This window comes from Labrus mixtus, chromosome 3 (genome assembly GCF_963584025.1).
Source record: "Labrus mixtus chromosome 3, fLabMix1.1, whole genome shotgun sequence".
Classification (NCBI taxonomy): domain Eukaryota; kingdom Metazoa; phylum Chordata; class Actinopteri; order Labriformes; family Labridae; genus Labrus; species Labrus mixtus.
In genome coordinates, this window is record NC_083614.1 from 27,500,590 (window position 1) to 27,528,386 (window position 27,797).

The following is a 27,797-nucleotide window of genomic DNA, read 5'->3' on the forward strand; positions in this document are numbered from 1 at the left end:
CGCTTGACTCAGGATTCAAAGTCAATGCCTCTTGTTGATTTGTATGACTTATCAGACGGTTTGGAAATGCTTTTAAAATAAACACCAAATATGGCTTGGATCTGATTTGATGAAAGGTGTTTCCTCTGAGGACACAATTCATGTGGTTTCTTGCTGTCTGCACTTCCGTAAATGTAAATTGACAATATGTTGGTTTGCCAAAAAAGTGAATCTGGGCCTGCAATCCAAATTAGACCTTGGATTTCAATGGTCTTGAAAATGTTTAAGGCCACTCATAAAGTTCACAAGAAGGTAACTAGGTGTGGGGGTCCGGTGTCCTTCACATGGACTGTTTAAGACATGGATGCAGTCTGACGTCATCCATTGGTTTCTGAAGAGGCGTTTTGAAGCTATAATGGTCTTTAACTGAGGCAAACTACCAAGCATCAGAACTCAATACCTTTTTGTATCTAATAGGTTTTTCAATCCGTGACCTTTTTCAAGTGTAATAAATGGGGCCTGTGCTTTTACAAGTGTGGTCTCTGAGCTGTCAGCTACATGTAACAAGCACATGCCGGATCATATCAGCATGATGGATTGTAGACTCCAGGGAATAAGCTGGTGGCACCAGCGATGAAATCATGCTGGTTTTGGATGTATTTCATTCACCATGCTGCAGTAATTACCAACCATTACTTAGTCATTATATAGAAGGTCAGAGCACCATTAGATTGTGGTGGGAAATGGCCACAGTAGCACCCTGTTATTTGGATTTCATTTTAAGGGAACAGCTGTTAAAAGAATGGCTTTTTTGTACAATAAATCCAGTGTACAAACAGAATTAAACATAAACTAATAAATAACTATTTTGAATGTATACCTTCTGTTGGCATTATCGCTCCTGTTGAACTTGGATACAACTAATGGATACAGTATGGAATTTTGTTTTGTATCCGTCATTGTCAAATCCATCGAGGTTCAAATTAGTTTTTTATATTGGGAATGGAGGAGCACAATCATGCAACATAAAAATAATTCAATCAGGAGAGACTTACTTGAGAATGAACAATTATTTATTTAACAATAAATGTGCAACAATTTAGATTTAAATGTGCAAAGTCTTTGGCGGATTAGACTCGATCGTGACGACTTCATGTACTCGGAAGGGTAATGAGGCCGACAGCAGGATAGGATACCCCCCCCCCCCCCCCTCCCGTGGAGTCTAGACATTGGTGGTGGTGAAGAGGAATGGTGAGCCTGAATCTGGACTCTGCTGAGCTGGAATGGAGGTGACTGGGGCGGTGGTGGGTTGCAGCGGTTGCCCTGAAATGACAGAATGACTGTGGAAGAGAGACAACTGTTTTAGCATTTTGCCGCAGCAGGATGATTGGTTGAGAGAGGTTGTGGCCGAATCTGGTTGGTTAATTACTTAAAAGAATAAACGCCCATTATCAGCTGATCACCAGAGCAGGTAGACGGAGGAAGTTAGGGGAGTGGTTTAGGTTGAGGTGAAAGGATGAATGAATGTGTGAAAGAATCTAACCAGTCTTCCTGCCTGAGCTTAACGCTGAGCTCCGTTCCATGAGTCCCCTCAAATGAATGACAATAACAAGTCTGTGTCAAACGTGTAAGAGAAACTTTAGATATTTGTGTAAAAAATATGAATATGTCAAATACTGTACAAGTACGTGGAAGCTCTAATTGAGTACAGTTATGAGTAGTCATGCTGGGCTTCTTTGTAGCTGTGATGTAAAGTACTGGATCCTAACTTTTGTACGTCTCCTGTGAAAAAAACAGACTTCAGCATAATTTCCACATCAAGGATCTTTAATTTGACAGACAGCAGGCTGACATCCAGGTTTATTCAGGCACATGCCAGCGAGTTGATAGTGAACCCTGAACATCAAAACATCACTAAATCTATGCAGGCTGTGAAGCTGCGTCAGCTTATAATTAGCTGTTTCAGTCACTCTAAAAGGCTTACGGCAGGTACAAGGAGTCAGATGCAGCATCTGTACAGAACATTTTGGTATAATTGAAGGCAAAATGGGCAGTAATGATAAAAAAAAGTTCCTATAAATATAATAGCTTCAGAATCCAAGGAAGCAACGAACAAGGCTGGTAAATGAATCAATTTAAGAATCAAGACGAAGAGTACAAAAAACCACTACAGCTCAGGTTGTTTATGCTTGCAGCAGCAGAAATGACTTACTTGACAGTGATTGATATTTTTTAAAGTATAGAAAGTTTGCACGAGGTTTCTCTGCCAAAGATATTTCAGCAGCAACTGACAATCTTTAAGTGGTAGTTCATCAAATTATGTCAACATGGAAGACTTTCTTTTTTTCTTTTAGTAAATATTAACAAGGCAGAAGTAAACACATTGTACCCTACAAATCATGCACTCCATTAGTGACAAAATGTCTTGCAGTATTGACCTGTAATTTAAGCGTCCCCTTTAGGCCGGCTTTTGGGAATGGCATTACACAGTCAGCCAAGTGCAATATTTCAAATGCAAGCACAACTTTGGATACATGGGTATGGTTTGATGTATCAGGGAGAGGGATTTATGTCAAATTGATCAATATAAAGGACCAGTATGTAAGATATTTAAATATTTAGCGGAGGGAATCACTCCCATGATTCCCCGTCAGCCTCGACGTCATCTTTTGTTATGTTTTGATTGAGAGCCCCCTGGCGGCGGATTTAACATACTGTGCGTTTAAATAATAATATTGTAATACTTTCCTTTATTTAAGGCAATCTCACCAAAACAACATGTAAAGGAATCATGTCCTGGCATTAGCAGCAGCTCTAGAACTGAAAATTGTACCCTTCTCTCGTCCGCTGTCGTTGTTGACAAGGCTTATATCAGAGGTCTCACTCTTTCTAGGTTATGATTGTTCGGTGAGGGAGAAGTGACAGTGACAGAGAAATGGTGTAAAGACCTTAACAACACAGATTGGCTGCCACTGATGTTACTGTGAAGATATTGAAAACACTTTTGTGTCAAAATTAAACAGACAAAAGGGTGTATCGAAGTGACATCTTTAGAAAATGAACTTAAGAGGTTCCTGGAGAAATCAGGTTACCGGTTTACAGGAATGAATATTTTAAAGTGGCCAGTAGGTTTCGTGTGGCTGTGTTTGTGAGTTTGTGTTTAGCACTGTCCTCCAGGGAGTATCCTGCACTCTACCTGTCATGTTTATATCAACACCGTGCTATCCCCCTGGGTAGAAATTAGCGGTGAACCCCATTCCTTCTCTTGTCTGTGCGGTGTGTGTATTCATAGTCACCTTCGGGTAGTCATCAAGAACAATTCGCACAGCAGGTTTTCACATGGCAGCTTCATTATATTTCCCCTACAGCTTCAGAAACCAACCGGCACTCTTACTGTACGTTGGAATATTACACCCCTGCAGGCTGGCTCTGTGTAAATAAGTTAGTGGTAATTTGATTTTATGATAATTTATTTTAGTAGTTGCATGTAAGCATGTTAACAGCGGATAAACTATAGTGACAACATGTCCCTGTATAGATGCAGATGTCACCCGAGGACCACATTGCAAACAAATTTGCAAGTATTCACATTACCAGAAAACTAAGGCTTCTCAGTGAAAGCTGGTAGTAGCATAATGTCACTTTATCAGATTTTAAAATCTAGTAACTCAATAATGTATGACCCTCTAATGCTCCAGGGGAAATATATAGTACATCCAATGGAAGGCGGTGGAGGGAACACATTGTATAGGTTGCCATGCCATCACTGAGGCTGACATAGTGATTTCAGTTCAATTCACACCTCTGGGCGATTTCAAGTCTCCAATCCACTTGCATGTTTTGTAACCTACTGTTGAATGAGAGGCATGCAAATACTTCTAAGAGTGGGAATAGGATCCAGGTCCTTGCTGTGAAGTGGCATGGTCACTTTGCCTTTCTCTGTAAAAAAAAAACAAGTTACAAACACCACTTCAGCTTTGGTGATGCAATTTCTGAAAATTACAGAAAAGCATTTCTACAGTGGAGTCTTGAAATTGCATCAGGTCAAACGAATTATTTTGGTACATTTCATGGAGCAGGAACATCTTGGTGATTTTATACAAGGACACTAAAGTCAAGTTAATTCGTGTCAACTCCATCTTCATGGGGATGGCATCACATACAAAGCTTTAATGGGCTTTACCGGACAACAACAGCAACTCCTGTGCAACAGCTATATTAGCCTTTAGATTCTTCAACATATCCCTAAAACAACAACATGTAACGTTTCCATCTCAAAATAATAGTTTCAAAGTCAATCTAACAGTACAACAACTTTAAACAGGCAGAATAGCGTCCCTCCCATGTCCACAGAACGCCTGCGCAGCATGCTTAGCACAATGTAAGTTTAGCAGCGGGCCGAGGTTCTCTCAAAAGAAGTGCATACCGTTTTATTCTACCAGCCAGATAGCCCGTCTCTGTAGTATTTGAGTCAATGGCTGAAGCTAAGAGCTATGCTAAGGAAGAAAAAAAGGAGGAAGCGACTGAGCAAGTTGCAGAGTGAACATCCCTGCAGATATTATTCAGAACTGACACAAAGACTGTGACATAAAGTGAGGCTGTAATGTTATCTGTGTCATCGTTGTCTCAAGTTTAGCAGCTTCACCCGGTGCAGAAGGTTATTTCTCAGGCTCGCATACAAATAAATAAACACATTTATCGTACACCAAAAGTCGTTTCTACAACGGGTTGTAGATGCTAACAGAGTCCTGAAACGGAAAACGCACAGAGCATCCGGCCAAATTCAAAATAAAACACAATATACGGACTCGCGATCGTATTTTTCATCGCTTTTATCAACATTACATCGAAACAGGCGCCGAATGAACAACAATCCATCCTCAGAAAGACAAAGCAACATGTTGTCTGCATGTTTTTCTCTTTATTCCCACGGGATCTTGTAGTTCTCATGTGATGTGTCAAGGGTGCGCTCCACTGCGTGAAGTCCCCGAAATGGATCCAGTGTGAATGGGCGCAAACCGTCCGACGGAGCAAAACTGGGGCACGCACGGAGTACGTGTGAATTAGGGGTTAGAGAGGTGAAAAAGTCAAAATGTACGGAAGAAATGCAGTTTACTTACTGCAAATACGGCAAATATTACTGCAGTCTAGATCCCGGACACAAGACAATCCTCCTTTTTTCCGATGTGTTTTAAGGGGCTAGAAAGTATTTTGTTCACAAACACCTTTATTGATTTCCTAGGTTTTTCTGTCCAGACTTACCTTTGGAAATGAAAATGCATGTGCTAATACTTCCCTACAAAAATGTCTTTTTTGCCATTTCATTTCAAATGATAAAAACAGATTTCATTTAAAGTACAGCTTGAAAAGAAAAAGATAAATATATAAGTGTATGATAGTCTCTACATAAAGAGACAAAGTCTGACCATGAAGATATGTCTGTTTTGAAATATTAACAAGAAACATTGAAAGAATAAATGAGTTGGAACAGATGGAGATAGACAATGATGAGATCGGTTGGGGGGGGGGGTAGGACAAGGACCCTTGATGATTTAAAAAGCTTACATAGTTTAGAAATGAGCTTTTATTCTCAACTTGGAGGCTGACTCATTCACTGCTGAGAAATACGAAGCAGAAACAAATTACATTCATTGCTCTCCGCTCTACATGATTCTCACAGTGTGAATGTTAAGATTTCATCTTTTTATCTGCATGTGACAAATAATGATTAAACACAAGATGTGAACACTGATGCACTACACAGAGAGACAAATTAGGGAGAGGAGCAACTCACAGAAACTGTTGTCATGTCAACAGATTTTTTCCGAAGGAGGGATGTTTCTAATTTATTACCTGACACATCTGAGGCGATATTTAGCCCTATTCTTGGAGAACCTTTGGCCAGTCAACTGGGTGACACTTTGATGAATCAAGTGAAGGCTGTTTGAAGATGCAGAGCTAATTATCACATCTGTCAATTTCTACCAACGCGGCGCTCATTACTTGAGACACAGCATCTGGAGGTGATGAAATGAACAGCACAACTTCTTATTATGATCTATGTATCACTAGAACATTTCACAGGTTCAGTCTTCCGGATGATTAGCCATTTGAAGGATTCATCACAGCTCAGACAAAAACTGAAACGCAGATGTTGACTCTATAAACATAATGCATTCTGGACAGGGTTCGTCAGAAGCTTGGGTGGATCTATTTGAATACCATTTCTAAGGTTTGTGTAACCTGAAATAAGCATTTAACCCCTTCCTGGCTAACAATCGCTAAAACTGTAGTCCTTTGTTATTTGGTGTAAAACACCGAGGGAAATACAAGAGTAAATCTAGCTGAGCAATTGGATGATTTATCAGATTTCCCTTGGTTAAAGGATTCCCAAGCTGCAACAAAAAAGTAAAAATTATCATTTTGATGACAACTTTAGCATCCCACCACCATTCAAGAATGGTTATTTAAATATATTGCTGACATCCAGACTGCACACATTTCCCCTTAAAGGTCACATATTGTGCAAAATTCCCCTAACCACGTTTTTCTAACATTAATATGTGTCCCTAGTCCATCAACAAATCCCCCAGTTATGGACCCACCCCCAATTATGAACAGATCCCCTTCCAGAGAGGGGGTGTGGTCAGACACAGCTCATTTACATTTAAAGCTACAGACACAGAAACAGCCTGTTCTGAGCAGGGCTGAAATAGAGGGGTTTATAGGCATGATCAAATACAGGATCAGAGTGGATTTAGAACAAGAAACTTCACAGACATGTTTTGGGGAGCTCTGAGACTTATTTAAGGTGAGACACAACAGGTGAATAGGGTAAAAAAAATTAACTCACAGATATCAACATGAAACTTATCCAGTTTATTACTTATATCAAGGCAAATATTTTTAATATTACAAGTGTTCTGAAATGTTATGTTTAAATATGCAAATAAGGCATTATCTAATTAAATATGCGCTAACTTGCATACATTTCCAGCTGAGAAATCTGAACATTGGATAAACCCAGGTTCAAGATTATTTTTTCATTTTGTTGACATATTAAAGACACAGGTATTTACAGAGGGGACTTTGGTGATCTCTTTTTATCACTCCATAAATCAGAAAATACTATCAACAGACTTAAAAAAATCGATTTTCGCCATGTTTTTTTTGAATAAACTGTTATATAAATCAGACTATGAATAATATATGAACAAACCCATCAGTAAATACCTTCAGAATATAGAGAGGAATAAAACTGGAAAGTTTGGTGTATGCAAGTGCTACTGAAGTGGAGATTTATGTCTAGAATTTGGATATTTTCTTTATGGTAGTTAGAAACATGTTCAGGGAGTGAACTAGCCCAGAATCTCAAAATTGACCAATGGATGTTTTTGCCTGCCGTGTCTCGCCTTAAACAGGTTGAAAAGGAGAAATATATGTGACCTTTAAATCCCGATAAGCCCAGAAATGATTCAGTTATGAATCTGACAATAGCGGTAACAAAAACAACAACAACAGCAACTACTGCTTCTGCATAGTTTGACACTTTTCTATCACCAGACGGAAAAATATACAATTATCAAGTCAGTTCAAAAGCCTCAACACATAACTACTGTGATATGCGTGAACAGATTAGCCATAGAAGCTAGCATAAATAATCAGCAACATTTTCGGACAAAAAAGGGAAAACATTTACATGCACATAGGATCTGAAGAGAAACCGAATATAATTGTATCAGCTCCTTTTTCACTTGTGTCATCGTCAAATGTGAAATAAAGACTGACAGTTATGGAGGAATAATGACGTCCTTTCTGTCCTAGGCTTTATGACGAGGCTCACTTTGTCATTAAACCAGGATGACCGAATATCAAAATAAATAGGGAAAATCAATCACTCTGACATCACCCTTATACGCCCAGTATGGTAATGTTAAGGTTTTACAGATTGAGTCCTAAACTTTTAGAACTGCTTGCAGAGTTATTGAGACCAGCAGGTTATTTTTGACTTTTTTTATGCCTTTATTATAGAGACAGGACAGTGGATAGATTCAAAACTGAACCTGGGTAGATTTAAAATCTGTGACCACTGTAATCTATGACAGTCAAGTCTGGAGATGAAAAGCTACGTTTAAAAGGCAACAACAAACATCCTGGCTCTTGGATAACCTAAGCTAGCATGCTATTGTTGATTTAAACCGACAGTTAAAATCTCACTGTGAGCATTCGCTGAAAAGTTGACCCCTCTTGACTCTGTCTCCCTAAAGACTTTCTCACCGCCCTCTGCTTTTGTTTTCCCCTCTGTTTTTGCACCATGTCAGTATTCATTTTGTTTACACCTGCCTACCCATAAGATCACATAAGGAAGTTCCCCTTTCTCTCTGGCAAACAACATGTCCTGTAGAGTTTAAAGCGCCATGACTCTTCCAAAAACTCTTTCTTTGTAACCTATCTGTGTTAATTCCAGAGTTTGGTCGTTATGGATTCATCCCATTATAGACCTTATGTTGGCACCAATTGACTATTTTTTCAAATTATTTAAATGGAGAGTATTTTGATCAAATAAAGTGTTTAGATTTGATATGATTTTTTAAGTATATATTTACATAATGTGAGACATTGTTTAGCTTTTTATTGCAGGATATCAGCTGCTATTTTGTTGGGGGTTATGAAATTGATTTGTTTGCTTGCAGTGCATTTATTTGATTACTTTGTGTTGTTGCATTATCCGTCCTGGGTTGCAAGGTTTGTCATTAAAATAAGCTATTTACGTTTTGATGCCAAATAATGACTTGCTAGGCCCTCTGCCCTGTAGGCATAGAGCTGTTTCCTCTTTTGGGATTGGTTGGTGTTTCTTTGTAGTGTGCTGTGGAAGCGTTTGGAGAAGTTGGCCTGGGAGCACATCCCTAGTCTAAGCAGAGTTGCCAGCTTGTTGGCCACTTTCCCAAACTGGCCCATAAATAAATAAATACCTGCTGTTGGTTTCAAAACAAGGGAAGGGTTTGATGATTGGGCAGGTGAAACTTAACTGAATTTGGAAGTTGCTGTTCGAGTATTTTTTGAGGCCTTTTTTTAAATGATTACTTTGACTTTCAAAATAAAGATCATATACAGACACCAGGAAGCTGCTTTGATTTGTATTTTGTCAATATGGTAAGAAACTGTAATTTGATGTGACGTAAAAACAATAGTTGAATTTATATCAACAACATATTTTGAACTGTTAATTCTGGGCAGGAACTCAGACATACTGTAATTTTTTCAAGCAGTGTTCCTCAATTCTATAGATTGCAATGATGGTATGGCTTGGGTGTGTTCAAAGCTGTTCAAAGCTCCAATTACAGGAGTTTTGGAAAGATTCACCCACCCAAAGAATGCAAGCCCACCTAATCTGGTAATGTAAGGGGTTCAGAAATGTAGTCTTTAACCTTCAGAACTGCCTGTAGACTCATTGAACCCACCCAGATAATTTCAAACATGTTTGACATTTAGAATTTGAAATATGTGGCCATTTGCAAAACTTCCAAGGAGACAAAGCAGCTGAAAATATTGGAGAAAAGGAAGAAACATCCTAGCTCTTGAGGCTAACGTAAGCTAGCATCACACTGCTGATTATATTTAGACCGACAGTGAAAATCTCACCTCCAGTTTTTGCTGAAAATTGACCCCGCTTGACTCTGTCTTCCGCCAACATTTTTCTCATCGCCCTCTGCTTTAGTTTTTGTCACCGTTTTTGCACCACGTCAGTATCCATTCTGTTTACACCTGCCTCCCCAAGAGATCGCACAAGGTCGTGGACAACAACTTCAGGCTCAAACAAAAAATCTTAATCGTGTTCTGCAGAGCATAATGTGCCAACATGTGTAAGTTATGAAGTGTGCTCACATATTACATTGAAATGGATGGATGGATGGATGGATGGATGGGTGGGTGGAGGGATGGATTGATGTATAGATAGATATTTTTGTGGTTCAATTAGTCATTCAAAACAACTGTAGTCTGCACCTAGCAGGACTTTTGCCAGCTTGTTTGAAAAGGATGCCTGACCTGAAAGCAGCTCCCCATTAGCCCCAAGCTGCTAAATGGGAATGGATATGTTTGGAGGTTCCTTATTTCCTGAACTTAACTTTGTGTGTTTTAAAATGTTCCTTGTAGTCCTTTCCCCTGAACTTTGCAGTTCTAACCCTGAGAGTGGATATATTATTTTGAGAAAGCATTGAAAATAACATCTTCATCATGTTTTATAGCCCTTCACTAAGTTCCCTCCAATATTATATCTACAAGTTGGGCGTATCCCTTCAGCATTTCTCTGTAACTTTTTGAACATGTGTATATATAGCTGTCTTGTTCTGTCTTGTCTCAGATGCCATGTTTGAAGAATAGGTTTCCCTGTATATGTCTGTGGATGTCAGCACATGGTCGTTACATTTGATGCTTTATTTGGGAACCACCTCTTGTGTTTGGAAATAGTTTCTCTTTCTTGGGCTGATGCCATTAGGCGACGGAATAATTTTGCGTTTTTGCACATTTTATCCCAGGTTGCATATTTGGTAATGGGACCAAGTGGGTTAAGTTTTGATCATGATTTCCAAAATGTATTGTCAGGCACTCTGCCCGGTAGATATAGAGCTGTTTCCTCTTTTACGATTGGTTGGTGTTTCTTTGTAGTGTGTGGTGAAAGCAGTTGGAGCAGTTGGCTTGGGAGCACATCCCTGGACTCCCAGCTTGCTGGCTGCTTTCTGCCACCAGCCCATAAATAAGTACCTGCTGTCAGTATCTCTTGCAAGCCAGGGATTCGTTGGTTGGCTAGTTTGGTGACATAGATTAAAAGTTTTTTGTAAAAAATGTTGAGGTGAGGTAAAACTACATTTTATACTTTAGAATTAAACTTTTAAATATTCGTTGCATGGGAACAGGTCGTTTAACTTTTTGTGGAGGCTTTTGGCATTTATCCAGGCCGTCAATGTAACATCATGAAAGTAATACAAGCCTTAAATGGCTGTAAGAGCAGAAGAGGCGAATAGGTGGGTAATTCATTCATAACTGAATAAATCAACATCTTTTGGGTTTTTTTCTGTCTTATTCAAAGCCATTTTCTCTCACATTCCCACCATAAAATGCCCATTTTAGGTTTAACAGCTTTTTCAAGGCCAGCATCTTAACATCTTATCTCAGGGATTATGAAAATTTGAGACGGGGTTTGCCTTAATGGATTGCTTATTCAGGAAAAACTAAATGGGTATAAAGAAAATCCCCCCCCAAAAAAAAACAATTGATGAGAAAGTGTGTTAGCAGCAAACACATTTAATAAATCAAGAGAATGTATCTCTCTGAAATGCAAAAGCAGTCCCATTACAATAATGTGTTTTTGGAACACAGCGCTTTTAATGCAATCATCTCCTATTTAATGGATGTCTGGAAACAAAAGCTGAAATAGTCAATTTTAACAGAACCTATAAGTTGCCATCCCCCTCTGTTTTCTGACACTGCCAATGCCCTGTTGTCCCTTTGTTTAAAAAGACTAAACTGCTGGACTCTTAGGCCTGCGGCTGCTATCCAAAAGAATTACAGGAACTCTATTGCTTGAGAACAAATGGGGGACTCAACCCCTGACACCCATGAAAGATGATACCTACGGCGGCATAGTTCTTCCAGACATTATAAGGGCGATGATGAATGAAAGCGGACACTGGACAGGGAGCATTTTCGAGGTATAGATTCCTGGACCTGATAGCCTTCAGGGCCAGCAGGGACATGAGGGAGTCCCATTCTTCTATTCGCTGCAGATAGAGAGACACTCACCTCTCGCTAACCTCTGATGTCAAGGCCCCATGAAGAAGTGGGAGCTCCCCCCCGAGGGAAAGAGTTTATGATTTTGATAAAATGCCTCCAAACGGCTGCTCTTTTCCAATATGGCTGCCATTATTATGCTTTGAGGGCACAATAGTCTGCATAGGTGTTTGAGATTCACCAAAATTCATCAACCTTTAATGGAGTTGTCCCATCAAAATAAAGACTCTGAATCATCCACATCCTCATTTTCTATTATATTTTGACATAAACTGTATAGCTCTAAATCAGTGGTGACCTCAAGTCTGCCAAAGGCCACTTACTACAGCACATTGTCTGGAATGAGTCATTGTCTGAGCACTAAAGTTTTTTTACGGGTAATTGCTAAATTTAAGGGCTTCTTTTACGGTTTCATTAAAAAGCCATTTAAGCGGATATTGGAAGCAAAACATTGGTGCTGTGTTAATTTCCATGGGGACTTTAAAGACGATCTCTCGCCGCACCAGAAGTCATTCAGTCATGTAGTAATGCCAGTTGGTAAAGGTCGATGTAAAAAGACCCAGGGACCCGAGTGCCAGAGGAAGAAAGATTAAGATCCAGTGTATTGATAAACTATCACTGACAATACAAACAACCCGCCGGGAGCTTGTGACATGTTTTCACTCACTGAAGTCTCTTTCACCATTCGCAAGGGAAGGCAGAGTTTAATTATAGCAAACAATGTGATAGTTGTGTGGCATGGATTTATCTACACACCTCTATTCTTCTTCTTCATAAAACACTTTGCAACATGCAGCGCAGCAGGAGGGCAAGAAAGTCATCCTTGTCTTCATTCTCTCCTCCCAGTGAGCGTAAAACAGAAATACTGTATCGTCAATATTTCTTGATCTCTGTAAAGCCTGAAGGATAAAACGACTACAAGTAGCAGGGTGTGTTGCTCGAAAATAAGGATTGAATTTCCCATAAACCTTTATTTTCTGACGCAAAAGCATGAAAACAGTTGGGAGCAAAAGCAAACATTCGGCTCACAGTTTGGTTTGTTGATCCACGGTTCAGTTCTACCCAAAACATCTTGAGAAAATGAAAAACACACGATCCACATTGACCGGTTAAATTAACAAAGTTGGCAGTTTACAAGCCAGAGAGAATTAAACCCAGCTGGTGAAAGTTCTGGCTCAGAGAGGGCTTTCTGAAGTCTAAAAGAAAAAAGCCCTTGATGATGCCAAAACAGGAGTTTTCTTGCCTTGGGCTTGGAGACCACTCATCATACCAGAGAGCCTGTGACCAAACCTTCAGTGTCAGTCTCTCTCCCCCCCCCCCCCAACTTTGTTTCCAAGGTTTTCAGAATGTCAAGTCAGTTCTATCCACAAAGCTCTCACCAAGCACACACCACCCCATCTTACTCCCAACACACCAAAAGCCACAGCTGTGTCCATGGCTCTATGCTTCAAAATATTATGACATTGGTATCCCTTAGCCTTAGGTCTTGAAGTGCTCCTCTGGCTTGATTTTTTGATGTGCTGTTAAAGTTAGTCGGTATGACTTGTGCAAAATTCTTCCAGGGTAGCAGTAGAAACAAATGCGATGGGGCTTCGATTCCCTTTTAATACTAGTTGAATATGTTGCCATCTTCACAGATTTTGTCTTCTTTTAAAGTTCTGTAACAAACCAGACCAATGAGGTTTCACTTTGGTGTATGTAGGAGAAACAGCCCGAGTGGACTGCGCAATAACAAGGCAGAACGTTATCCAAGCTATTGACATACTGGCTCCCACACACTTTCCTTCCCACAGAAGTAACTAATCCCATTCGCTAATGCAAAGCAGCAGGAGCAATTCAGAGTTAAGTGTCTTGCCCAAGGATATCGGACATGTACCTACAGTAGCTGGGGATCGAAACCCCTGATCTTCCAGGTTAGAGGACGACCAACTCTACCAACTGAGCCACAGCCGCCCCATATGTATTATTAATAACTATTCCACTGTTTTGTGAAGGTCTAAATGAATGGTGCATATGAATCACTGCTTACTTTCAATAACTTGTTTGAAAGCATAGGGCTGCAGACCATTAACCACGACAAGTACATATTGAAAACATCTGAAGTGTGTTTTTCTCTGTGTTTAACAGGGTAAAAAAGTAAAGAACCCCAGAAGGACAAACCAAAGGACCAATAGGATGCAGAAAGGCATCGAGGCGCCAATTCCCAAGTGCTAACAAAAAAAGGACCAAGGCCGAGGAAGAAAAAAAAAACAGACTGCATAAAAACAGACTAAGACAAAACGCAAGGGAACTATTCCAACAGAAGAAGAGACAAGAGGTGAGGCCGACTGTCCTGGAGGAGAGAGAGAGTTTTAACATTTGTATCTGATGAAATGTATTAGTTTTCTATGTTTCAATATGTGGTTGTAGTTGGACATTTTCTCAATTTTACGAGCAGCAGCTATATTCTTTGGGTAAGCACTGATTTAGTCAGTCGCTATGTAACAGCTTGTCTGCTAGCTGCAATACTTGTTATTTTAAATGGATCCACATGTGCTCTCTCTTCAGTTTAAGTGGTGTCTATGCGGGATCATTTTGACGCAGGCAAAGGTTAAGTGAGTTTTTTCAGGTGTGAAGAAAACCACTTCTTACATTTGAGTTGAACCTTTGAGCAGATTTCCTCAACAAAAACCCCGACCACACATTATCATATGGATGTGTGCTCTCTTTCTCTCTCTGTCTCTGCTGGTCCTCCATGATTATGGATGCTTTCTCTCGTCTCTCCCAGCAGTACAGTTGGCCCCTAAGAGCCCAAACATGTGTTTGCAAGAACAACTTCATTAAGCTCCTGTTAGCCTGACAACACATAAATCACACAGACACACACCGCCGCCACCATCCAACAACTGTGATGGTGGGGGAGAGCTTTGCTTCTAAAGCTGGCTTGGCTCTTATAAAAAGGGGGGTAAAAATCCTTGGGTCAGCTCTTTATGTCTTTGGGGACGATCAGGAGCAAAAAAGCAGATTGCTGCAGACAATTTGATCATCTGCTCCTGGGCATGGGCTCTCCATTACGTGACTGAAATAGGCCTCTCCCAGGAGGCCTCAGGCCTCATTGAACAGGAGAGGTGGGGACGGTAATTATATCTTGGGCCAACCCCAAATCGCTTCCCATTAGTCTGTTTCCAACACGTAGCTGCGGTATCCTCGATATGTCGCTCGCAGCCCCGACTCTGGGCCATCTTGTCATGCTGTTGCTGTTAACTGTGGCCTAATTTATTAGGGCTTTAATTGTGCGTTGCCATGTTGGTTTTGGCCTGTGCTCACTCAAACATCAGGCTGTCCCATGCTGAAAGAGAGAGTTAATAGTGAAGGGATTCTCCTGTCTCTTTTTCTTTCCAAAGATGTCTCTATCATTTTTCTGCAAACCTAAACATGTCCCTCTTCTGTCAAACCTTGTTCATGCTCCTCTTTGATGTACAAAGATTTGCACACAAAAAAAACCTCTTTAAGATGAGTTGCTCCTTAATCAATCAGTAATCAATCTGATCTAAGTTGCAAATAAAAGGAAGAAATGCAAATAAATGGCAAATCAGCGTTTTCCTTTTTTTCCAGAAAATACAGCTTCCTAACATCAGGAAAACAGCCAATCAGAGAGGATGTTCCACAAATGAGGTCAAGGAGCCCTGGTACCAGGTGTTGCACAAACTCTCTAGTTGTGTTCCAAACAGCCTCCAGGGGCTGGAGGCATGTAAATACACAAGCCCATACGTACAACACACATTTTCTGTGTCACACACATTCTCACGCTGTGTGGCACCCCACTGAAAGAGAGACACCTGCCTTCCAAGGGCGGCTGACCTGCAGGAGAACAGAGTGCCAGCGTGATACTCATCAGCGCAGCCAACCAGAAAGGCTGTCCTCTTTGGGCAGAAATACATGCTGGGACCTCTGCTCCTTTGGTGAATTGGCTTTATTCACTTATTCAACCGGTTACCTTGTAGACTCAGCATGGGATAGAATTTAATGCTGTGATTGCAACAATGCAACAACTGGCCAGAGACCTAACATACTGAGTCAGCTCAGAGATGTTCTGTTCGTTTCTTTGTTTGCTCTTTACCTGTGTTTTCTTTAAAGGAATTATTTTAGATTCTCCAAAAAACCCAAATCCGCTTTCCCACTGACGGCTTAATGGCAAGGTGAATATTTATGTCCATGGGAGTGGGCTACATAGCTTCAGCATGACACCAGTTAGTTTAGCATAGCATAAATACTGGGAAACTGGATTGAAAGATACATTAATAGAGATCATTGAATACTTAGGCTACTTATTGTCTGCCAATGAAAGGCAACAGTTAGCAAACAGTTAGCTTAGCTCAAAATAAAGACTAAACAGCAGAAAATGAAAACATGTTTTATCATTTTAACATCTATTTTATTTGCTGAGTGTTTACTGTTCAGCACTAGAAAATACTCAAATAAAGGATAACAGATGAATGATAAGTAATGTTTTTTTTATTGGCTGAAGATGTTTAGCATTAACTAGCAGCCAGGTAGCAAAGGTAACGATGGAGACTTGAAAATAAGGGGATATATTCTTCCTTGATTCTGTGCTTCACTCTTTTGTCGTTATGCTAAGTAAAGCTAGCAACAGCAATGCAAGGGACATTTTGCTTACCCGTATGTTGTTGTAGGCCTATGGCTTTAGCTAGCTGCCAGAGTGTGTCTAGCTGCCAAGTGTATCTTAGCATGAAGACTGGAATAAATAATTTGAAAACGAGAGGTAGGCCTATATATTCTTGCTGGACTCTGAAGCCTTGTTTAATGTGTAAAAATGACACTTATTCTTCTAAGCCAACCATCTGCAATGTGAGGTACATTTTTCTTGCTCATGTACGCTGTATATTATGCATACATATATGTATGCTGTGGCTTTAGCTAGCTGCCAAAAAGATTAGCTTAATGTAGGTTAAGGACTAGAGACAGGTAAGCTGCATTCTATGACCTTTCTTTAAACTATCATACCAATGACAGTAAAAAAGTTTCTTTCCCGATTTATGAAACACTTTTTACTTTAAATTCAAGTTATGTTTCAAACTAAATTATTCATGATGTGTTTACCAAATGTCCTCAACTTTCAAATCATCATGTATAGAGCTTTTGATCTAACTGGTATTGAAGCTAACCCCCGACTGAGTATCTGAGGTCTGAGTTCACACGTCCCCCCCGCAGAAACACGACATGTCACAATCCCATTTCCCTGAAGGGTATTGAGTTAATGGCAGAACATTGAAACGTATAGGTGATACAGTGAGCTGAGTGTTGGCAGTAGAGGCATGTTTGAGCTCCGACTGACAGCTCCCCACTGTACAGAGATATAACTCATCCAGTATTGATGAGCCGGGCTCTGCACTGCTCCAGCGCAGGACGCCAGCACACTGAAGGGAAGCAATATGCAAAAGTGGCACACAGCATGTTTCCATCCTGCGTCCGCTCTTTTCTCACTCTTCACTTCACCTTTTCCTACTCTCTGCTTTCATTTCTAACCTTGGAATATCATAAGTATCCTCCCAAAAAACAGATAGCAGGAAGCAGCCTCTCCACAGCGAGGCTCCATCTCAGGTAATTGCTTTCGGATTGTCAGCACAGAAAGCATGAAAAATCCTACCTCCCTCCACTCTGCCAAACCTCCGCTTTAAGCCCGACAACCATCTGATGACTGCTTGACAGTGAAAAGTATCAATAATTGAAGCTATGATCGCTTGGGGGATGTTTGTTGTTTTGCTGCTGAGATGACTTGATTGTGTTTCTGTTCTTCACCCGCATAAGTCAAAAATGAGTAAAATAAAATTGTTTATTGTCCCACTTTCAATGTGACACCTTTACAGTAAAGACAACGTGTATTACTAGAAAAATTCCCATGGCAAGTATCGAGGGTGATCAAATAAACTGCTTGCTCTTTGGAGAATGGCAGGCGTTTTTTTTTTTCTCCCCGAGACGTGCGTGTTTTTTATGAACACTGAATAAAAGATTGTACTCATCTGCATCCATGGAAACTGAGCCGTAGACAAGCCATGGAAAATAAAATAAAATTTCCAACTCAAAAGTAAGAGCATTTATTTTGGCTCAGCGGGTCTGTGTTTGTGTATGTTTGCATGCATGGTCTTAAGTTTTTGAAGTGCATCAGAATGGGTGTGTTTTTTAGATATGAATGTTTCTTCATGCATGCTCAATAGTTTGTGTGTTTTCAGTGTGTGTGTGTGTGTGTGTGTGTGTGTGTGTGTGTGTGTGTGTGTGTGTGTGTGTGCCTGTGATGCTGCAGATGCACCAGCTACAGCAGGTGTCCTTGAGGTCTGAGTGCATTATTCAGGCTCTGTGGGCAGGTGCAGCCTCTGACACCATCTCACAGGACTGTCTTTTTTTTCAGCACCAGCTGCACTTTAACAACACTGATGCTCTTAACCTGAAGAAATCTAAACTAAGCTGGCTATTCAGTGTCGTACTCAGGAATGCGTTTTGTTTTTTTGTGTGGTGTTTTTTTCTTATTTTGGAAGTCAGAGCCAGTGCGGGGGGATCTCAGAAAATTAGCAGCCAAAATGGGGATAACTGATTAGTTTTGGTTTTAAGGTTTAAAAAGTCTCACAGATACACTCCTACACTCAATAAGGACAACACCAAAGTATTTGTTAAAATCTGTGTTAAGCCTTGCACAGCTTTTGAAATTAGCATTTGCCCTAGCTCTATCAACCAAGGGCAAGAAATGCACAGTGCTGCCTATTGTGGCTCTCGGAAGTGTTACTATAGCAACTATGGCAAGCTGGAGCCCAGGAGCCGGGAAGTGAACGACAGGTAGTAAGTGCACAGACTGCATGGAGTATATGTGTGCACATGTTTTTCGTCTGCAGGTGCGAATGTGTTTTGGGATCAGCTCGCAAAACCGGAGCAACAGAGGAAGGCTTTTACTGAGCCGGTCTCCGTGGAGGGCAGCTTTGCGCATACACTTTAGTTTTAAAACCGTGTTAAATGAAAGTCATTTAATCATTCCCCCGGAAAGAATTCATAATTGCGTCAGCCTGTGCTATGGCAAGGCTGCTTTGTTTAAAATCTCCAAGTGTGAATCCTCTGAATATACCTCCTGAGATGAGAGTAGATATCATTTGTTCTTGTGCTAAGACGAGCACACGGGGGCTCAACAGGCCTTTTTAAATGATAATATTGTCATGCATCATTGCCAAAAGATTGCCGTGGTTTTGGATCATTAAAGGGTTGTTAAGGTGCAGCGGTGTCCCAATCACGCTATGTATGAGCAGATATGCAATCAGAGAATGAATACTTTATTTCATGCTAGATTTAAGATGGCTGTTCGGCTCATTTCAAGAAGTCGTGCACAGTTGCGTCGTTTCTCCTTTAATTTTCAAAGATTCATCATTGCCAGGCATGATCAAAAAGCAATCATGCATATTCAGAGCTAACAAACAGGCGTAAGCAGGGGGACATCAGTAGAGATTATTACTTTTGGCACAGAGTTTATTTCCCATAACACCCAACAATACATTGTGGGAAGCTGCTTTGATATAGATTTTCACAGATATTTTCTGTAGCAGCTTTTTTAAAGTGACTTCCAGAAATAACCCAGCTATGCAATGCAATAAATAAGACTGTCAGAGAGCGTTACCTTCAGAGAAGTACATTAAAGGGACGGCTGCCCAAGAGGTTCTGCTGATAGAGGATGAATGTTCATTATCATAATAACGCTCAACGCAAAAATGTCCCCGGTCTGTGACAACTCAAACCTCCCACTTTTTGATGTAGTGTCACTTCATGCTGTGCTGTTCAGTTCTGACGTCGCTGTGGAGGATAGCGAGGTGAGAGCTTTCAGGAAGCGTGTTTTTGACACGAGAATTTTCCATCTCATTTGTCACTCTGAAGGAAAAGAGACACATCGAAATTGAGTATAGCACACGCATGAGATAAGCTCAGCTCATAAGATAAATATGCTCATTTTATTCCGCACTGGTTGTCAGTAGTGGCAGGTGTGCTGAGAAATATGTATCTCATTTAAAATTCCATAGTGATGTGCAGTGGGAAAGGATTGCGGGGAGGGATATACTGTATGTTTAGGCACCATGCAGTGCTTTGGGCTGTGGCAGGGGACACGAGAAGTCCACTCTACTGGAGCAATGAACCTGAGAGGTGTAGATGAATGTGACCTGGAGAATGCAACCTTTAAACCTGTCCAGAGGGGGTCAGAGAGAAGGGAGCAGTGCTGACACATTACACCCACCACGCAGGGGACCAGGGCACATTTAATTTAATTTATGATCACATAAGACACCTGCAGATACCTCGCTGGGCAAATTTGCAATGTGGTACAAAGGGAAATGACAACATGCAATCATTAAATCAGACAGTTATGACCAGTGGCCTAATTTAAGTACTTACATACATTTGGCCCTTTGAGGCAAAATATAACTTTTTTTTAAATTTATTTGAGGCAAAATATAACTGCTCGTGTTACCCTAACTGACACCATCCTTTTGTTTGTGGACTAACCTTTAAAGCTTAAGTTGCCATTTTGGCTTGTATAGTGCCTTTCTAGTTAACTACTCAAAGTGCTTTTACACCGCATGTCACACCTAGATTTTAAAATCCTGCTGCTGGTTTATAAAGCGCTTAATGGTTACATTAGTGACCTCCTGATTAATTATGAACCATCCAGACCGCTCAGGTCGTCTGGGACAGGTCTGCTCTCTATCCCCAGAGTCAGAACCAAACACGGAGAAGCAGCGTTCAGTTTCTCATGCTCCTTATATCTGGAACAAACTCCCAGAAAACTGCAGGTCTGCTGAAACTCTTAGCTCTTTTAAATCAAGGTTGAAGACACACCTGTTTACAGCTGCCTTTAATTAATCAGCCTTAATAATATTTTAAACTTTTACTCTGCACTGTAATTATGTATATGTATTTTTTAACTCTTTTAATATTGCCTATTTTACTCATAATTTACAATGAAAACCATCATGCTGTCTTGAATAAGGCTTAAAACTTGCTATTCATGCATTGAGTCAAATGTGTAATGTTTATCAAGGTAATAAACCAAGTGAGAAGTAGGAGGCCTTATTCCTCAAGTGGGCGCCCCGGGTTCGACCTGTGGCTCCTTTCCTGCATGTTGTTCCCCACTTTCTCTCGCCTTTATTTCCGGCTGTATCCACTGTCCTATCTCAACAGTAAAGGTGTATCTGTGTCATAGAGGAATTATCTAAAATGTGACATCATTATAAAAAGCTAAACTTAGTGTTGAGAGGAAAGTTGTTAGAAGCTGAACACATTTGCTTTCTTAATAATACAATAACCAAATTGCTTGCAATAAAGGATAGTTTGGATTTGTTTGTTTTAACATACATTAAAATTACTTTTTATGAGGATATTATTGGATAAATATTACTTTGTAGAGGAACTTGTTAAAGTAAAATAGGAGCTTTCCATTTAGCAGAGTTAGGTTTGTACTTCCAGTAACCCTTTGTGACATTTTGCTGTATCACCAGAAGTTGGACGAAGGTTTTTATATTAGTGTAGTTTTTGTGCATGCACTGAGTAGACAAGTAGTCCTGTAGGCTACATATTAGCATTACACAGTGGCTGGAACTTGGTGGATGAGGCTAACTTCTGTCAGAAGAGCAAGATTTAGCCCTCCGGTGACTTCGAAGTAGTCAAATTTGCATTTTTTGTGTTCTAGCTTCCTGGCCATTATCAGTCAATGGTAAGCCACCAGTCAGAACAGCACATAGTGTCAGTTTGCCCAATGGCTCTACTGTGACATCAGGACAACAGAATTGCATTCACTTAATAGGGACGCGCTATTATCCATCCATTATCTATACCATCCCATTGGGGGTCGCCAATCTCCAGTCAATCTAGCAAGGCACACAAGCAAGATTGAGCCAGGCTTTAAGCCTCCTGGCAAAAAGCCACAGTGCTCAACCTGTCTGTCAAATCATCCACATCCCTCATAATGCAAATGTATTTATGAATAAGTTCTGAAAATAAATGACCCCCCTTTACCGTGAAAAGAAGGCTTTTGGGCCAAAGTTGCCGTTTGATACATACATGGATTTGGACCTCTGCCTCACTTTCCTCTCCATATATATACAAAGAGATAGACATTAATGCAGCTTAGTTACAACCATGAGAACAAGCTTTACAACGTGTAAATAAATAACTGCTATGTGCAGCTGTACAGAATTTGAAAAGCAACAAGACAATAGTGCAATGGTTAATAATTCAAAGGTTGAGATAAATATGATAATGTATGTTATATACAAGGTTGCTTAATATACATAAAGGTAGGGGGATGGGATACTTTATGCAGTATATACATTGTGCATATATTGTGTCTGACAGTGATGATATTCACAAAATGAAAACAGGGTAAGAATAAATAATACAAATTACAGTTACAGTTGATGTTTGTGTCAGTCTGTTATCGCATCAGATAGATCCATTTACCATTAAACTGATGTCAACTGCTCATCCGAGGCACAGTTTTGTGTTTAGCTGCTCCTGTGCACAGTGCTCTGTGTCTACCAGAGGGAGAGGACAGAGTCAGAGTCAGATCTGCAGTTGTGTTTCCTGCCCATTTCCTAAATTTTGCACACATAAAAGTCCTGAATGTAGGGCAGGCTGGCTCCAATTATTCACCGCTGTCGTCCTGACTTCGCGTTAATGTCTGTTTCCTGTCCGGTTTGGTGGCTGCTCCACACCAAATGTTGATGGATGTGCATTCTCTGCTGAGCCTTTCATCTGATGGGACCTAAAGTGGAGGCCAATTTAGGTCCTGTGAGATTGTTGATTCAACGGACCTCAAGGTCTCTGTACCAGTCACAGTGTTGTTGAGTGTGGTGATAGGGTGCAGTGTTAGGGGACTCCTCCTGCTGTCCACTGTCTCCTGTTTGGAGCATATTCAGCCCCAGGTATGTTCTGACCGCAGCCGAGGACAACGATTCAAGCTCCTGTCTGGATGCAGACTTGTCATTTTCCCAGATGAGGCAGATGAAAATTTTGTGTCATCTGCAGACATCAGGATTTTAATGGATAGTTTTTATGAGATGCGGACATTTTTATCCTGGCTGAAAAGCAATGGGAAGAGCACACATCCCTGGGGAACGCCAGTCATGATTGTTGTTGTCATTTTATATTATTGACTTCAGATGATATGATATGAGGGTATGAAGTCCTTGGACAGGGGCTTATCACTAATGACCTTTACCTTTGTTGATAAGAAAATGTAAATAACGTTTAAATAATAACTGTTATCAGAATAATTAATTTTTCCTCGCCGAAGTTCCACATAGCACGTCCAGAGGGGGCCTTTGATGTAAAAATTGAGGTTATCAGCCATTCAGATTACCGAAATTGCAACTCAGCATTCATGGCAGTAAGAAATACCCTCAGGATTTTAGATTTTGGTAAAAAAAAAATAACAGAACATCAGAAATTAGAGTCCTTAGTAGCATGGGGTAACAAGAATAGGTACTGTATAAACGAGTATTATCTTATGAATGCAGTTTAACAAAACTGAGTAACACTTTCATCCAGACAGGTATTGAGCTGCCGCTCACAGTCAGCCTTTCACTCAGCATGAAGTGAACAGAAAATACACAGTACATGTCAGCCTTCCCGTTTTCTGTTAAAAAAAAAAAGTTTAACAGAAAAGGTTAATTTTTAAAGTGGGTTCCTGTCAAATTCTTGAATCCTGGGCCAAACTAGTCAGGAAAGAACAATTCCAACACTTGTTAATCCTGTTTAAACATGAAAACGCCAATTTTCTTGTGGTTGTCAGTCCAATTTGGTGAACTGCCACACACTTTTAGAGCTTCAAATGCTTTTGAGTGATAGAAAAGATGATGCAATCTTTGTTTGTTTTTTTTCACTATGTGTCAGCCCGTGGCATTGTCACAAAGCACTCTTTGGAATCCATCTCTTCATCAGTGCTTTCCACATTGAAAGCTATAGAACCAAAAGGATAAGGTCATACTTCTAGACAAATTGTCTCCTTCTATCAACATAACAAAACAACTTTCAAGCACACAAGCCGTGCGCATGAGGAGCTCCTAATCCTCCTCTCTTTCACCCACAGGGAGTGGGTTCTGGGCTGCTGCGCTCCCACTCTAAGGGATAAAGAGATGAAATTTAACGGGGGGGAGGGTGTATATTCTAGACAGTGCAGAGTCAGGATATCATCCTGTTACAGCAGCAAGCACAATAACTTTATGCTGACAAAAACCATAACCCCTTCCACTCATAAACCCCCCCTCACAAGGTCAGGGAAGGCTCACTGTTGCTATCTTCATGACTGCTTTGACCACTGCTTCAGCTCCGGCCTGTATCCTTATGAAATGTTTTTTTCTCTTTGAGGCTCAAGTCATCATTGCATTGTCAGCTTAATAAGTATTATAGCCTGTCAAAGTGACAGCGCAATGGTTTGAAGTGATGGGGAATTTGCTCTTACATTTTGGACTTGAGTGGCTTTTAGGTTTTGTTAGCCTGTGTGCCTTCTAATCTACACAAGACACGTGTGGTATTGAAAAAGGCAATAGTATTTAAGTGGCAGAGAAAATAACAAATGTCAGACTGTGCTTGGAAACCGTTACAAAAGGAGTCAGCAGGACAGGTTGTTAAAAGAAGCCGAGGGCTTGAGTGAGACACGATGTCGTCAGTGGCTAAATGCAGTGAAATAACCTTTTCTGTTGCTCTAGTGCTCTGTCGACCTTGGGAAGTGTTTGTGCTGCCAATCTGTGTTGAAGTTACCGCCGTCATTGTCTTTCCCTGGGATACGCCACAACTGCCTTCTTAGCTGTCAGAGAAGATTGAGGTTTCAAGTCACTCCAGGTCATTATGAATCATACATTAAGATACAATGAGCCGGGCAGCTGCGTTAGTTATCTAATTGAAATTCACTTGTCTTCCCAAACGAAACATGACGATGATGGTTACAGTTTCTTTTTTGCACACAAAAAAGTGAGATATTCACAGCATATTACATAAAAAATATAAAGGCAGAAAAAAGACTGTCATTTCATCTCTGATGGTTTTAGTTTGGATGGATTACACTGATATGTTCCAGGATAGAACTGAAGTTTTCTTGTGGCTGAAAGGATTTCATTTTGAAACATAATTCAGTCAGACAGTGCTACAGCTGTAAATGGCAAATGGCTTGTATAACACTTTTCTAGTCTTCTGACTACTCACACCTACCCATTTACACACTGATGGCAGAGGCTGCTATTGTAAAGTGGCCAACAGTATGAGCCGATCTGATTCATACACATTACACCCTGCGGACAAAGCAGAGGGAGCAACTTGGGGTTAAGTTGGACTGTGTCGTCCCCACAACCACCGTCATCCTCACAACCACCGTCATCCTCACAACCACCGTCATCCTCATTCATGCACGGCCTGCTCTGACCGCCACCTCAGCGGCGAGGAAGTGTGGACAACAGGAACGCGAGGAATACAAAGGAGAAATCCTTCCTGCATATTATCCCATACGCTCTTTTGTAAAGCTCCTCGAGATAACACCTGTTATGAATTGGCGCTGTACAAACATGATTGATTGATTGAAGTGTCTTGTCCATGCACAGTTCAGACATGTGGCTGCAGGATCGAACCCCCGACCTTCCAGTTGTGAGACGAGAAACTCTAACAACTGAGCAACAGTCGCTCCTGTTTTTCTGTTTCCTTTTTCCCCTTTTTTTTCTCTTGCTCCGCCCAGTTTCACCTGATTGGCTTTAAGATTAGACTTTAACAGTACTTTAGACCATGTCAGGAAATCAGAAGTTAGAGGCGTTTTGGTGTGGGGACTGCTGCCTTGCTGCCCCTCAGGGGTTATGGTCTAGTTTTCTTACTTAACCTTAATTGATATGTTTTAGCTATTCGGTTTTTGTTTGCCTATTAATAAAAAGTCCAATGTTTTCTACTTGTTTAAGGTGTTTTATGTGATTTTTATGGGTTAGTATGTAGATAGTTGTTCAACCCATAGGGGGCTCGTACAAGAGAAGCATTTTGGAGGGGGGTCATACAGAGATGTGGGGGTTAAATGTGGCTTTAGTTGGTTTAGTTGGTTAAGTTAAAAGTGATGATACAGTAGAAGTAATGTCAAACAAAACCAAAAAGCAGCAATAACTACTGTATGAACTGACAAAAGATAAGGCTACCAAACTCAAACTTAAGCCAAAAACAAACATCAGCCTGACCTCATGGATGTTCAATCCTTGTCGAGACCCTTATGTCATGCCCCACACTAAGGCGGCCCAATGGGGGGATCTTTGTGTGTCTTAAAATAAATACTGGGATGAGGCTGGGGCCATTTTTATGTACAGTACTTTAATGATTCAGGTTGTGGATAGATGTGAGGGTATAGAGGGTATAACAGGTTAAGCACACTTTTGTCAACATTGCATGACAAATGTACGGGCATTTTATCGTATGTTCACACTCACTATTTAAATATTTATTCTCTGTAGGGAAATAAAATATGAAAATGAAATCCACACACAGATTCTTGCCTGAGGCTTTGTTGTTTAATTTAACAGGCATTTTTTTTGGGGCTATATTATGTATTCATCCCAAAATATATTAAAGAAAGGATGAAGCATCGCCCGAGTCTCTGCTTATATTTATTGCAAATCCTTGGATCTGGTCTTGTGGATCAAAAACTGAGAAGAGATCAAACTATTGACAAAGCTTTGACTTAAAGAATCTCCCGACGAAAAACTCATATTTTTTTTATTTTTAGCTTCAAATGTATAGATATAGCTGTCAGCCACGGAGTGAATATGATAGAAAACTAATATAAAATGATGAAAAGATAGTGTTGCTCTATTCTGAAAGTTAAGTAACATAGCGGTGGCGATAGTGTAACTGCTTCTGAATTTTTTGGGGTCAGGGTCGTTAACATTATTGGTATATTAGGTGGAGTGGGATGTACTTAAATGGTACTGAATTAACATTTTCTGTTACGGGGCTTAACCTGAGTTGTAAAGGTCATCACATCTGTATTTTATCGCCCTACTTTATTGAGCAAAGTTTGTCTTTACCATTTTTACACAAAGTTGAATTATTGCACATCCATGTTTCCATTTTTGCCAGACCATACTGTGGATAGTGAAGCTGGCTATGCTGACTGGTTAAAGTAGAAGCAGGTAAAAAAAGGTATTAATTTTAAGGGCAAGCTGAAAGAAGCAGTATAAATGGATTCATGAACACTTGTCCTTTTTAAAATAATATTACGAGTAGAAATTTGAAACCAGGGTCAAACATAATCAATTATTTTATTCGGTCCAACCGCTGCATACAGTGTTTATAAATCTGAAGTTTCTGGTAAATTTAGCTGATACTTACACTCTATGTCTCTATAGTACACTACTATACACTCCTCTAACACTAATGATTTCAAGGCAGCATTTTGTTATTCAGCATGATGGTTGCTAAAAATTACAACAGAAACCCTTGTGTTGGGATTTTTTTCCTTTGGTTATGTGAAGCAAGCCAGAGACACAGTCTTTTTTGTTCTTAATGTGTTGGCACTCGCTCGTTTTTTGAGTCCAAGACAAACTTCCCCAAGAGGACAATAAAGTGTATCTTATCGTTTTAACAGTAAAAGACTAGATTGACATTTTTTTTCTTCCTTATTTCAAATTAATGCCGCTGATGATTGGCTCTGGCCTTTTTCTCAAACATTAGTTCATGTGGATTGTCAACCTAGTTTGCTGAAAAGGATTACTTGCTATTTGTGCAGCAAAACACTAGACAACGAGGGGTTATGTGCTGCATTGTAGAGTTCATCATATTTAACCTCAGTGTTTATTTTTTGTTGGCAGGGATATACAAGTGGACACTTATGCAGCTTTTTAAAGCTCATTTTTATCTGGTTCAATTTGATCTGGACCTCTCTGTAACCGCTAGAGCAATTGTTACAGATCTTAAATGTGCCATGTCTATGTGTGAACTTCAATTTCACACGGTGAATCTCGGTAAGTCTCCCACTTAAA